This window comes from Camelus dromedarius, chromosome 1 (genome assembly GCF_036321535.1).
Source record: "Camelus dromedarius isolate mCamDro1 chromosome 1, mCamDro1.pat, whole genome shotgun sequence".
Classification (NCBI taxonomy): domain Eukaryota; kingdom Metazoa; phylum Chordata; class Mammalia; order Artiodactyla; family Camelidae; genus Camelus; species Camelus dromedarius.
The window spans coordinates 26226913-26241219 of record NC_087436.1 but is presented as its reverse complement, the minus strand read 5'-3'; positions in this window follow the sequence as shown (position 1 = coordinate 26241219).

Here is a 14307-nt window from a genome sequence, read left to right as displayed (position 1 = left end):
AACTTATTTTAAATATAAAGACACACACAGATTAGAAGTAAATGGCTGAAGAAAAAATATATCATAGTTATACTAATCAAAAAAGCATGAGTAGCTATATTAATTTCAAATGGAGCAGATTTCAAAGCAAGGAAAGTTATCAGGGAAAAAGAAGGGCATTATGTAATGATAAAGAGGTAAATTTTCCACAAATTACAATCCTTAACGTGTATATGCCTAACAAGAGAGCATCAGACTATGAGAGACAAACTGATAAAACTACAAGGAAAATAGATGAATCTACTACCATAGTTGGATATTTCAAATCTCTCTCTCTCAGAAATGGACAGATAGAGCAAGCAGAATATCAGTAAGGACATAGCTGAACTCAACAACACCATCAATAAACTGGATATAAATGACATTTATAGACTAAATCTTCTAACAACAGCAGCATACACATCCTTTTCAAGCTCATATGAACATTCACCAACCTGAAATACATCCTCTATCTAAACACATTAAAAAGTTTAAAAGAACAGAAATCATAAAGCATCTACTCTTAATTCACAATGAAATTTAACTTGAAGTCAGTCAGTAATAGATAGATAACTGGAAAATCCCAAAATACGTGGAGATTAAACACACTTCTAAATAACACATGGGTCAAAGAAGAAATCTAGGGAGAAATTTTAAAATATTTTTTCCTAAATTAAAATTAAAAAATAGCTTATGAAAAATTGTAGGATACAGCAAAAGCAGTACTTAGAGGGAAATTTATAGCATCAAATGCATATTAGAAAAGACGATCTAAAATCAATAATGTAAGTTTCCATATTAAGAAACAAACAAAAAATAACAAATTAAATCCAAAGTAGGCATAAGAAAATAAATAATAAGAATTATAGCAGAAATCAATGGAATTTAAAACAAGAAATAGATTAAATCAACAAACCAAAGCTGTTTCTTGAAAAGATCAAATAAACAGTTACATTTCTAGCCAGACTGAGAGAAAAAGAGAAGACATAAATTACTAATAATAGAAATGAAAGAAGTAGCATCACTACAGATTCAATGGACATTAAAAATACAATGAAGGAATACTATGGGCAACACTGTCCACAAATTTGACAACCTAGATTAAATGGATCAATTTCTTTAAAGATATAATTTGCCAAAACTCACAGAAAAGAAATAGACAATCTAAGCCCTATTTTTATTTAAAAAATTGAATCAATAATTAATAACCTCCCAAAACAGGAAGCATAAGGCCCAAATGGGTTCACGGATGAATTATACCAAACATTTAAGAAATAAATTGTATCAATTATCTACAATGCTTTTCAGAGGATGAAAGCAGAATAAATATTTCCTAACTCATTCTATGTGGCCAGTTTCACCCTAATACTAAAACCAGATGAAGAGATTACAAGAAAAAATATATATATAGACCCAAATCTCTCATGAACATAGATGCAAATTCCTCAGTAAAATATTAGCAAGTTGAGTGCAACAATGTATAAAAAAATTGTGCCTTACAAACAAGCGGGATTTATTCCTGCTAAGCAAGGCAAGTTGAGCATTCAAAAATCAGTTTATGTAATCCATCAATAAGCTAAAAAAGCAAAGTCACATGATCATAGTAATAGATGTAGAAAAGGTATTATATAAAATCTAATCACCATTTATGATAAAAACTCTCAGTAAACGAGGAATAGAGTCAAACATCCTCAATTTGATAAAGCATATTTATAAAAATTCTACAGCTAACGTCAAACTTAATAATGAGAACTGTGAAGTTTTGCCACTAAGATCAGAATAAGGCAAGGATGTCTCTTCTCATCACTCATTTTCAGTATTTTAGTGGAAGTTTTACCTAGTCCAATAAGACATGAAAAGGAAGTAAATGGTATACGGATTGGGATGAAAGAGATAATTAACTTTGTTTGTAGATGACATGATCATCTCGTGTAAAAACACTGCAAGAACTGACAAAAAGCCTCCTGAAACTAGTAAGTGATTATAGCAAGTTTGAAGGATACAAAGTTAATAAACAAAAGTCTATTACTTTCCTTTATATCAGCAATGAACAAGCAGAATTTGAAATTAAAAACACAATACCATTTACATTAGCACTAAAAAAAGGGAAACACTGATGAAAGAAGAACTAAATAAATGGATAATTCATGCTCATGCATAAGAAGACTCAACATTGTCAATATTGTTAAGATGTCAGGTATTCCCATCTTGTTCTATAGATTTAATGCAATCCTAATCAAAACACTAGCAAGTTATTTTGTGGATATGGACAAATTGATTCTGTGGTTTATATGGAAAGTCAAAAGAACTAAAATAACCAATAAACATTTAAGAAGAACAAAGTTGGAAGACTGACATTACCTAACTTCAAGACTTACTATAAATCTACAGTAATCAAGAAAGCATGGAATTTGTGACAGAATAGAGAGCCCAAAAGAAGACATAAATATAGTCAACTGATTTTTGCAAATGAGCAAAACAATACTATGGAACAATGAGAGTTTCTTCAACAAATGGTGCTGGAGCAACTGGACATCCACATGCAAGAATAAATACATAAAATGAGTTGAGACACAGAGCTTACATCCTTCATAAAAATTAACTCAAAATGGATCACAGATGTAGGTGTAAAACACAAAACTCTAAAACTCCTAGAAGATAACAGAAGAAAACCTAGATTACCTTGGGTATGGCAATGACTTTTTAGATACAACATAAAAGGCTTGATCCCGTGAAAGAAATAATTTATAAACTGGATTAATTAAATTTACAAACTTTTGTTCTATGAAAGATAGTATCAAGAGAATGAGAAGACTAAACCATAGACTGGGAGAAAATATTTGCAAAAACACATCTTGTAAAGAACTGTTACCTGAAACATACAAATAATTTTTAAACCTCAACAGCAAGAAACGAACAACCTGATTTTAAAAACTGCACAGGTAACTCATCAAAAAAATGGTACACAGATGGCAAATAAGCATATAAAAGATGCTCCTCATCATCTCATCAGGGAAATGAAAATTAAAACAAGGAGATACCAATACAAACCTATTAGAATAACTGAAATCCAGAACACTGACAACAACAAATGCTGGAGCAACATGAACTCTAATTCACTGCTGATGGCAATGCAAAGTGGTACAGCCACTTGCAAAGATGACTTGTTTCTTACAAAAGTAAGTACACTCGTAGTATACGATCTAGCAATCATGATTCTTGGTATTTACTCAAAGGACTTGAATACTTGTTATGTCCACACACAAAAACCCACGCATGGATGTTTATAGCACCTTTATTCACGATTGCCAAAACTTTGAAGTAATGAAGATGTCCTTCACTGAGTGAATAAATATATAAACTGTGGTACACACAGACAATGGAATATTATTCATCACTAAACAGAAATGAGCTATCAAGCCATGAAAAGACATGGAGAAACCTTAGATGCATATTACTAAGGGAAAGAAGCCAATCTGAAAAGGTTATGTACTTATGATATCAACTCTATAATATTCCAGAAAAGACAAAACAATAGATACAATAAAAAGATCAAGGGTTGCAGGTGGGTGTGTGGGAGGGAGGAATAAATAAACAGAGAGAATTTTAGGGCAGTGAAAGTATCATATCATAATGATGTATACATGTCATTATACATTTGTCCAAATCCATAGAATTTACAATATCAAGAATGAACCATAATGTAAATTATGGCCTTTGGGCAACCATGATGTATCAATGTAGGCTCACTAAGTCTAACAAATGTACCGCTCTGATGGGGGATATTGATAATGGGGGAAGCTGTGTGTGTGTGGAGGCAGGTGGTATATGGGAAATCTCTGTACCTACCCCTCAATTTGTGAACCTAGTACTACTCTAAAAAATAAAGTCTTTTTAGCTTGTTTTAATATAAATCTGGATTCAAAAATGTCTCTTTGCTGAAACTATTGTCTCTAAGTTTATAGGCAAAATTGTACTTATTTAAATCAAACTGCTATCAGTTGAGCTGAATTAATTTTATTCTTAACAGGATGAGAATATTTTTATTATTAAGTCAAACTCAGTTTAAGGCATTTGCAGAATACTTAACAATAAAGATTAAAAATTCTGAGGTAGAGTCAGATCTGATAGCTTTATGTATTTAAAGTTCCTTTTGTTATTTTTAATCCTCCTTGTACATATTCTCAGAGAATGCAATTCAGTGTTTGAGGCAAACTCAATTACTGAAATTCACAGTGTATGTGAAAATTTAAACTATGTTTAAGGACATCATTGAGATGTGGGGGAAAATATAGACTACTCTAGAAAATCATAACTAGGAGACTAAGATGAACATTTATTTACTCAAGGGGAAAAAACATAATTACTCTTGAGATCTGCAGAATTATTTGATATAATCTACAGTGCTTTTTCATATTACAAAGCAAATAATTGTAGGGGATTTTAAAATGTTAAAAGCATAAAGAAGTTTAAAAATACCATTTTTTGCTTACTTACAACTAATATCTGCAGTTACCATGTTTTGTAAACTGGTAATATATTTGTTTTCTACTATTCATATATTATTTCAGGAAGTTTCTATTCATTTATCAGAAATATTTTACGAACATAAGGATTATTTAATATACCTATATCTTGGTGTTTTATCATCAAGTAGAGGAGATATGTAATTATAATAATACTAAGTGCATATTTTAAATTCCCTACCTCCATTTTCCCAGGTGACAAGAAAGAGTAAAGTATGACATAGGAAATCAAAAGGGGGGAAATACAAATTTTTAAAAACTCTAGTAGTTCTTAGAGTAAGAGAAGACACAGAATGGAGGAAAGAAAGTGAAAAGAAAAAACAGGTTTTTTTTTAGATCAAAACACTTTCTACTGAGATAGGGAAAAGGGAAATAAGTAGATAAAGACAGATAGGTAGATAGAGAGAGACAGAGACAGAGAGATAGAGAGATAGATAGACAGATAGGCAGGCAGATGTTACAGACTGAATTGTGTTCCCTGAAAATTCACACATTGAAGTCCTAGGCAGAGCCTCAGAATGTGATTATATTTGAAGATGGGGGTCTTTAAATAGATAATTAAGTTAAAATGAAGCCTTTAGTGTGGGCCCCAATCTAATCTCACTGGTAACCTTATAAGAAGAGAAAATTTGGACACACAAAGAAACAGTAAGGGTGCACTTACACAGAGGGACAACCATCTACAACCATCAAGAGGCAGCAAGAGGAGGGCCATCTACAATCCAAGTAGAGAGGCCTCAGGAGAAACCAACCCTCTGACATTTGAATCTTGGCCCTCCAGATACCAGAACTGTGAGAAAATAACATTTCCATTGTTTAAGTTATCCAATTTGTGGTATTTTTCTATGGCAGCCTGAGCAAAACAAAACAATAGATGTTTTCCCTATCCTCATTTAGGATTCTGTGAGGAGACAACCTTTTCGAGTGTCTCTGTGTTAACCTGGAGCAAGCCCAACAGAGAAATGTGCCACCAGGGATTATGTCCACAATTGCCCAAAGCTCCTACAGTTTAGAGAAGAGAGCTTTTTCCTGTGTGCTCCCTGTGGGAGACAGAAAGAGTCCATGGACCTGCCCTTGTGAAAGTCTTTCACCGCAGTAAGAGGTGAGGTGACCCTAAATGGAAGTTGTCAGGTGGGATGACCTAAGCCATAAATACAATAGAGGCTGTGACTGTGTCACAGAAATCTGCAGTGCCAGCAAGAGTTGGCCAGCAAGAGTTGGCAAGGAATCTAGCATTTAACACCAAAGAGCCTCAGGACAGAAAAAGGGCAGCCCCATGGATCTAGAGTCACCTTCTCTTAGCAGTAGAGGCAGGTAAGCTTTTCTCTCAACAGAGAAAACAATCTGGGAGGGAGTAGGGAGGGAGAAATCCTAATAGAGCCTATGTATTTACAAAATGCCTAATAGAGATTTGGTTAAATCACATATACAAGCAAAGAAACTATAATCACCTATATACTCCCACTGTTGGTATATAAAGAAGACTCCACAACGAGTACATGTTTCTCTTTTGTTGAACTCATAAAAGGAAACCTTTGGCTAGGCTATTAGAAGCATTTAAGCTACTGAAATTGCTGATTTGAGTGATGTTACAGTTTGATATTAAAACAGTAGATTGCATTTTATTATTTCATAAGAAAAGAAGTCTGATAGGTGGCAAGGAGACTAAACTTTAGAAGAGTTTCTAATTACTAGCCCTTATGGAGGGTCTATAGGAGCTTAAGTACAAGCAGTGTCAGTCACATCTTAGGAAGTGGAGCAATTGTGTCTTCAGTGAGGAAACATAAATAAAACTAATTATAAGGAATTGGGAAATGAAAGAATGGAAAAGAAAGATGGGGGAGTAAGTAAGGGGCAAAAAAATTAATGAACACTAATGTTTAAACCTCACTGAAATTGTATGGTTTCAAAGTATTTCCACCAAAACATATTTCTAAACCGTTGTTCCCTCAAATGTCTATGTCAGGAACCCCCAAACTATAGCATGTGAGGAAATCCAAACTTTGGCCAGGCTAACCAAGAAAAAGAGAGAAGGCACAAATTACTAATGAAATGAAAGATGGGCTATCACTACTGATTCAATACACACTAAAAAGATAGTAAAGGAAGATTATAAACAACCCTATGTCCACAAACTAGATAATTTAGATGAAAAGAACCAATTCCTTGAAATACACAAAATGCAAAAACTCACACAAGGATAAATAGAAAATATGAATAGGAAAGTATACTCTAAAATAATTGAATCAATAACCAATACCCTCCCAAAAAAGAAAACATCAGGCCTACATGAGTTCACTGGTGACTTCTACCAAACATTTATGAAAGAAATAATACTAATTGTCCTCTCCCTGTTTCAGAAAATAAAAGCAGAGGGAACATGTCCTAATTCATTCTATGAGGCTAGCATTACCATAATATGAAAAACAGATGAAGACATTACAAGAAAGGAAGACTACAGACCAATATCTCTCATAAGCACAGACACAAAATCCTCAATAAAAATATTAGCAAATGTAATCCCAACAATGTACAAACAGAATTATACGCAACTATCAAGTGGGATTTATTCCCTGTATAGAATGGAAGCAGAAACTGTATTCACAAAGCCCCAAACCAAGGAATATCTGGAGCCACCAGAACTCACAAGAGGGAGAAAAGGATTTACCTGTAGAAACTTTAAGGGAACCAGGGCTCTGCTGGTACCTTGATTTCAGACTGTATCTGCCAGATCATGAGAGAATAAATTTCCTGTTTTAAATCAGCAGGTTTGTGGTACTTTGTTCAGCAGCCACAGAAAAATAATACGATGCCTAATGAAGTTACTCAATGTTTTGAATCCAAATGTCTTATATTCCTTTGTAAATATTCATAATATGCTGAAGATAGTTGAGCGAGATCCTCCCCTCGTCATTCAAGATATACCCTACTCAAGATCTGTTGCACATAGATTCAAGTGGGAAAAGGAACATGATTTAACTTTATGTGCCATGTTCTAGTGTACCAGTGTCACAAGTCTTCTCAATATATCCTCTTTGATAAAATGTGGAAAGCAAAAATCGACTTGGCTATTATTGCTTAGTGCAGAAAATAGAAGAGTCACAACAGGCATGATATAAAAGCTAGAAGGTGATTCTTCAATCAGTGAAAGAACACAGTAATAAGTAAACACTAGTGGCTGTCTGCTTGCTAAGAAGGAGACTAATTTTACCAGGTCTGAGCTAACTGCCATATTCTGGATTTAAATTAATAAAGTTGTAACAAAATTGCTTTTACACTAAGAAATCTTCTGTGTCTTCTTTGAGGGTGAGGTATGACATGTACTTAGTAAGGTATTAAAACAAGTTGTTGGAAAAAATAGACTGAACATATGGTATAATGAACTCAACAACTCAGCAGTTTATCCATTCTTAAAATTTTATAACAATGCTGATGGTTGAAGTTTTATGACTTTGTCCTAGATTTTTAAAAGGTATTTAAAAGTATCTTTTACAAAATAAATCATTCCACAATTAATTATAACTTAGTACTGATCAACAAAATAGGTAACCACTTCTTAATAGCAAATATAACTACTTTGGCCACTAATAAAAGCAATAATTATCTTTTGAACTTGAAAAATAAATCTTTACATACTATGTTATTCTGTGTTTATCTTATAATAATGTTAAGATTACTTTCAGATAGTGTGCACAAATATATCGATGTATAGCAATCTATGGTAATTAATATTACTAGGATACATTTGATATGATACTTTGAAAATCACTCTGAAAAACATTGTAACACAGAAATATTGCAAAAATATGTCATTAAGAGAAAAACACAAAAAATATGACATGATCCAAGTTAAGAATAATAAATCTGAATATATATATATAATTATGCATTTTTCCATAAAAATACAGTATAAGCATCAAAATACTCACAAAACTCATCTCTATAGTTTAACTTTTCATTGAGTTTTACATTTCTAAACTTCTTAAAATGAATAAGAATTCTACTCCAATAAGAATGTTATGTCTTTGCCTTCCAGGTCATTCTAAAGTAATTTTGACTTGCTAAATCTGAAATCTGAGTTTCTCTGCATATCCTTCATAATATCATACACTTCAATAAGGAGAGCAAATAAAAATAAACATAACTTACAGTTCAACATATAAGGGATAGGGATTACTACAAACCTCAATTTATGCGTAAGTAGATAAATAAACGTGATACTCTAGTAGATGGCTCATACAAGAGTCCCAAGTTGAGAATGCAAGGAATATGAAGAGTTTGCACACAAAAAAGAGGAGAGCAGAGAACTCATGGGTGGCAGAGCATAGAGAAATTCATCCCAGAAAGAAAAATTCCTTTTGCTACATTAAAAAAAATTTTTTTTAAATCAGCAATAGGACCAACTAAAAACTCCTGAAAACAAGCCTGAGACCTGACAGATCTCAGCAGGAGATAAAGGGAAAATATTTGAATACATATAATAACTGAAGCAGAAGTCATAAATACCAATTACTTCTGGGAAAGTAAGAAGTAAGCAGAAATGGGCAATAATGTGTGGATACTCAGAAGCGAATAAAAAGAAAGAAGAAAGTGAGGAAATTAAGGGATCCTGAAGAAATAAAATTAAATCACAAGGATGAAAGACACACCAAATGCTCCCCTCAACACCACCAAAGGAAAAAGTTACATATTAAAAAAACAAAATTACACTTTATTACACTTAAGAAAGTAGTCTTGAACTGATAGTCTTCTGAGATACTTCTAACCCGTAACAGCTGCCCCCAAATGAAATAACAAAAAAGAAATCTAAAACTGGGCAAATACCTATTTAAAAGACAATAGAAAGTGAGAATCAAAATAATTCAGCAGATGCAATTTTTCTTAGAAAAAAAAAAAAAGCAAAGCAGAAAAAACTCTAATGGAAAACTTCAAGCTCAACTTAATATATTTAAGCAAGCATTCAGAAATATTAACAGGGAAAAACACACCATAAATCAGGACTTTAAAAATAAGAGCATAAATGAACAATATCAACGAAGACATAAAATACTGATTGAGTTAGAAATCAGAAATAAAGAAAAAAGAAAAAATTATATCAGAAATGAAGACTAAATTACAGGATCTATATGGGGTAACAAATTCAACCCCAAATTAATGAGGGGCTTAAAAAATACAGGAAGAAAACCAAGACAATGAAAGTGGGAGACAGAATTTAAAGGACAAAGGAGAAAATAGTTCAAATTAAAGAGAAACAAAAATCAAGTACATATGCAGTTGTAGATTCTGAAGGAAAAAACAAAAAGAGGAATTAATATTTATAACTATGATCCAAGAAAAATCTCTGGAATTTAAAGGAGATACCTACATACTGAAAGGGCCCAATTTATACCTGAGAAAACTGACCTTTAATAGTTAACTGCAAGACACATCCTAGTAATTTTTTAGACTAAGAACAGTATTCAACTTTAGGGGAAAAAAGAGAAAAAAATCCCCTAGACTCCCAGGAAAAAATTCATATAAACATTATTTCTTTTTGAAGAATCTACTAAAGGATGAGCATCATCTGACATAGACGTGACTAATGAAACATCACTAAGCAAAAGAACTGATGGTGGGCAATTAACATATGCAATTGTAGGTTTATGACTAATACAAAAGTAATGTAAGAATACAATGTAAGTGTTTTGATGAAATAGAAATAACAGAACTAAAATACCTGAGAAAAAGAGATGAAAACAGAATAAGCTCATTGCTATATAGCTAATAAGAGGAAGTCAAAGATATCATTTAAAAAATACAAATCAGATAGTATTAGGTTGAATGTATATAATTACTGATATTCAGTCATTTTTGAAATAACAATTCAACTCCAAGGTACGCACCCTAGAGAGACAAATATTTATGTTCACCAAAAGATACATATAAAGATGTACATAGAACTTTTATTCACAGTAGTATCAAACTGGGAATAATCTAAATGCCCATGAAGACTACAATGGAAAAATAAATTATTGTGTATTCATATGATGGTACAGTAGGGGTAATAAAAAGGACAAGCTGTTTCAAGCTCTAGAATGTATGAATCTCATAAGCATTATGCTGAGCTGGGGAATACAGACACAAAAAAGTATATACTTGTATGACTACATCTTTAAAGTTCAAAAACAGAAAAAAATGAATCTATTGTGATTAAAGTTAATATAGTGGCTACCTTTGCAGACGGATTGACTTGGAGGCCTAAGGGGCTGGTAATGTGAGTGGTGATGATATAGAGGAATATATTTATATAAATTCATCAAATTGTACATTTAATTTTTGTATACTTTATGCAAACTTTATGTATTTACATAAAATTTTAAGAAAAAATTAAGCTAAATAAATATCAAAATAATTTTTGTAAAGTGACAAAAATCATTCAGAATAATTTTTCTCTTATACTGAATGTGAATAAGTTATGCAAAATTTATGTTTTTAGTCATGATTTTATCTCAAATTTGTTGTGGTTTAATGAAATTGGTCCTAAAACTTCAGCATTCATTTTCTAAGATTTTTTGTAATGTTTCTTATTGTTACTGTCTATAAGTCATCCTTCAAAAGATATATTGATGTTTTACCTATTATACTTACCTAAAACATATTTGAAATTAGAGGAGTTACTCCAGAGGACAGCAAAGATTACTCAAGCATGACTTTATGCTATCTTTAATGAAAATAACATTAAGTTAAAGGCACATTTCCTAGAGTATATAAAATCTGCAGGGGATTAACATTAGACCCTAATCTAATTAAGATTAGATTAGTTATTAAAAATATCAAAACACTATATTGGGAACAAATAAATGAAAATATTTACAAGAGGATATAAGCCTCAATGTATTTGTTTGGTTAAAAGACTCTCCTCTACTGGTAAATTTTATGGCCTCACTAATTAGGTATAAGAAATCCAGATACCTATGATTTTTACATTACTTTAAGGAAACAGGTTCTGGACCTAAATCTCTAGGTCCACTAGAACTATTTGGTACTAAGTAGTTCTTCCTTTTTCAAGATTGACAATACAATTAAGAGTAATGTTCTTTGCTTTCATTGTAAACAAGTACTTTTGTTTCTGCATCATATACTGGTTTAAATACTGAAAAACAAGTTGCATATCCAGTTTTATTTTTATTGATAAGCTATATGGCAGGCTTGTTAGTTAAAACATAAAGGATCTGTGTGTCGGTGTCTGTGTGTAATTTTTTAAAAAGCTGGAAGAAAATCTAAGCACTCTATTTTGTTAACCATCTTGATAGAAGAGGTATGGAATGAAAACACTTAGTCTCTACTAGGAAAATTACTGTGCTTGTCAAAGTTTATTTAATACAAAAGTCTATGTTACCATTTTTCATTATTTTAAAATATAACTAGAATGGGGAATGTCAGGATATACAATTAAATCTGTACTCAGAATATTGATCTTGAAATAAGTATACGTGCAGGTTGAGGAATCAACAGCTAACTGAAAATGGAGAGGTAATTAATTACTTCAGCTCTCTGCAAGTTTTGAAAAGTAAAAAGAAAATGTACCGGATTTCTCTATTGTCCTATTAGCCAATAGCATAGTGCTTACTCTCATCTCTTACTGCTTATTCAGAAGCTGGCAAAGTAATATGGTAGCTGGTGTGATTTCAGTCCTTGTGTTCTCAGAAACGTTTCTTTCATTCATTCAATTTTTTTTCCAGTGGATGGCATTTTTTTTTAAAGGGGAAATGTAAAAAATCTTATTACTCTCTAAAATGTAATTCTACTCCTACTGCTTAAATATCTTGTAAATAAAAGGCATAAAAGTTAGACTGAGAAAAATTACATTGAAAGAATTTTAATTTCTTTTGAAATGTATTATCACATTTATTTTAATTTCATTGAAATACGAATAAAACAGTATCTTGAAGAGTTTTCCTACAGTACTATAAATAAAATAAAAATGACATAGTATATCCATAATTTTCTAATACTTTAGCTATCTTCAACTTATAAAGAAGCAAAAATATGATAAATTCTGACTTCAAGTCAAATTTACCTAGACTTTTGTGTAAGTATACGAGAGTAAAACACTGATATCTGAGGAAATTTAAACTGTTCAATGTTTCTTTAAATCCAAATATCATATTCCATAACTAAATGGCTTCTGAAGGGCCTCATTATGAAAACTGGAAACTAGATTTTCGAAAAGTTAACTTTTAGGAGTTTTTAAGTCTACAAAGTTCAACCAAACTGGATAAGAGAAAAATGTTTGCATTAATGATTTTAAAGACATGAACTTTCTCGCTATAGACATAGTCAAATTCCTCAGGGCAATTCTTTCTGTGGCCTCTTCTTGTGCATGCCTTCCCACATGTGCTTTTCCTTTGCTTAGGACTTCTTTTTTTTGCCCTCAACTAAAAACAATATAAGTATCATGTGTTTCAAAGAATTTGAGAATAGTTGTAACAATTCTTATCTCCAGATACTCAATGAGCTTACATCTCAGATAATTTAAGTATGACTTTTGGATTATCTCCCTACTAATTATCTTACTTACAAATTATCCTATTTGACTTCTTAGTTTCAGTGTCCTTAACTGTCTTAAATCATAGTTTGTTTTCTGGAAGGATTAAATGAGTAAATGTATCTAAAGTACATATCCCAATTTCTGGGATATAGCCTCATAAATTATTAATGCAACACTAACTTTGAGAAAATTTGAACAACATTGGTTTGGATATTGAGAGCCATTAGAAGTTCACAGGATTGAGGATTGGGCAAAATGGGTGAAGGTGGTCAAAAAGAGTAAACTTCCATTATAAAATAAAGAAGTCATGGATTGTAATGCACAGCGCGGTGACTACAGTCAATAATTCTGTATTGTATATTTGAGAGTTGCTAAAAGATTAGATCTTGAAAGTTCTCATCACAAGAAATAAGTGTGTAACTATATATGGTAATGTTTGTTAACTAGACTTATTGTGGTGATCATTTCACAATGAATACACATATCAAATCATTATGTTGTTCACCTGAAACTTATATATTATACATAATTATATCTCAAAAAAAAATTCATGGATGCATCCCTTGAACTATAGTGCTCTCTTTCAGAGATACTTACTGTGGCAGATACTGGTAGTTACCTATCCCATATCTCTTCTCCCCATTTTCTTTACTATGAGAATGATGATTTAATTTTTACTTTCAGTGACAATACCTGGGCACCTGCTTCCTTTATAGTTAGAAGTGTCTGTGTGACACTGGCCTTAACACTGCCATAAATGACAGTCACAGGAGTAGAGTGGGGTGGGAGAGGTTGCTCTTTGAAAGCCTTTTAAAGGGGTACTGGCTTGTGTAGCTGGCCTCTTTAATCTTTTCCTACTTAACTTTTCTTTCTGCAAGGGAAATTCTTGCAGACATGAGAATGAAAAATCAACATTAAAAATGATGAACTGGTAATATAGAAAAGTCTTGAGGTATTTTTTACTTCACTGGGCTACTGCATCACCTCTGGACTGCTTGCATTCCAACTTTTCAAGTTATAAACATAAAACCCTCTATATTTAAGTGCTGTTTTTCTGGTATTTACATGCAGATCAAGAAAACTGCTCTCTACAATTTTCAAAGTAGACTGTAGATGCATTCTTGTACTTCCACAAAGTTATACTTGCCCCCAAATCCCAGTAGGGATATCTTTAAAAAACAAATAAACTCACATAAACCCTGTAGTTTACATTAACATTAGGTTTGTCTTTTT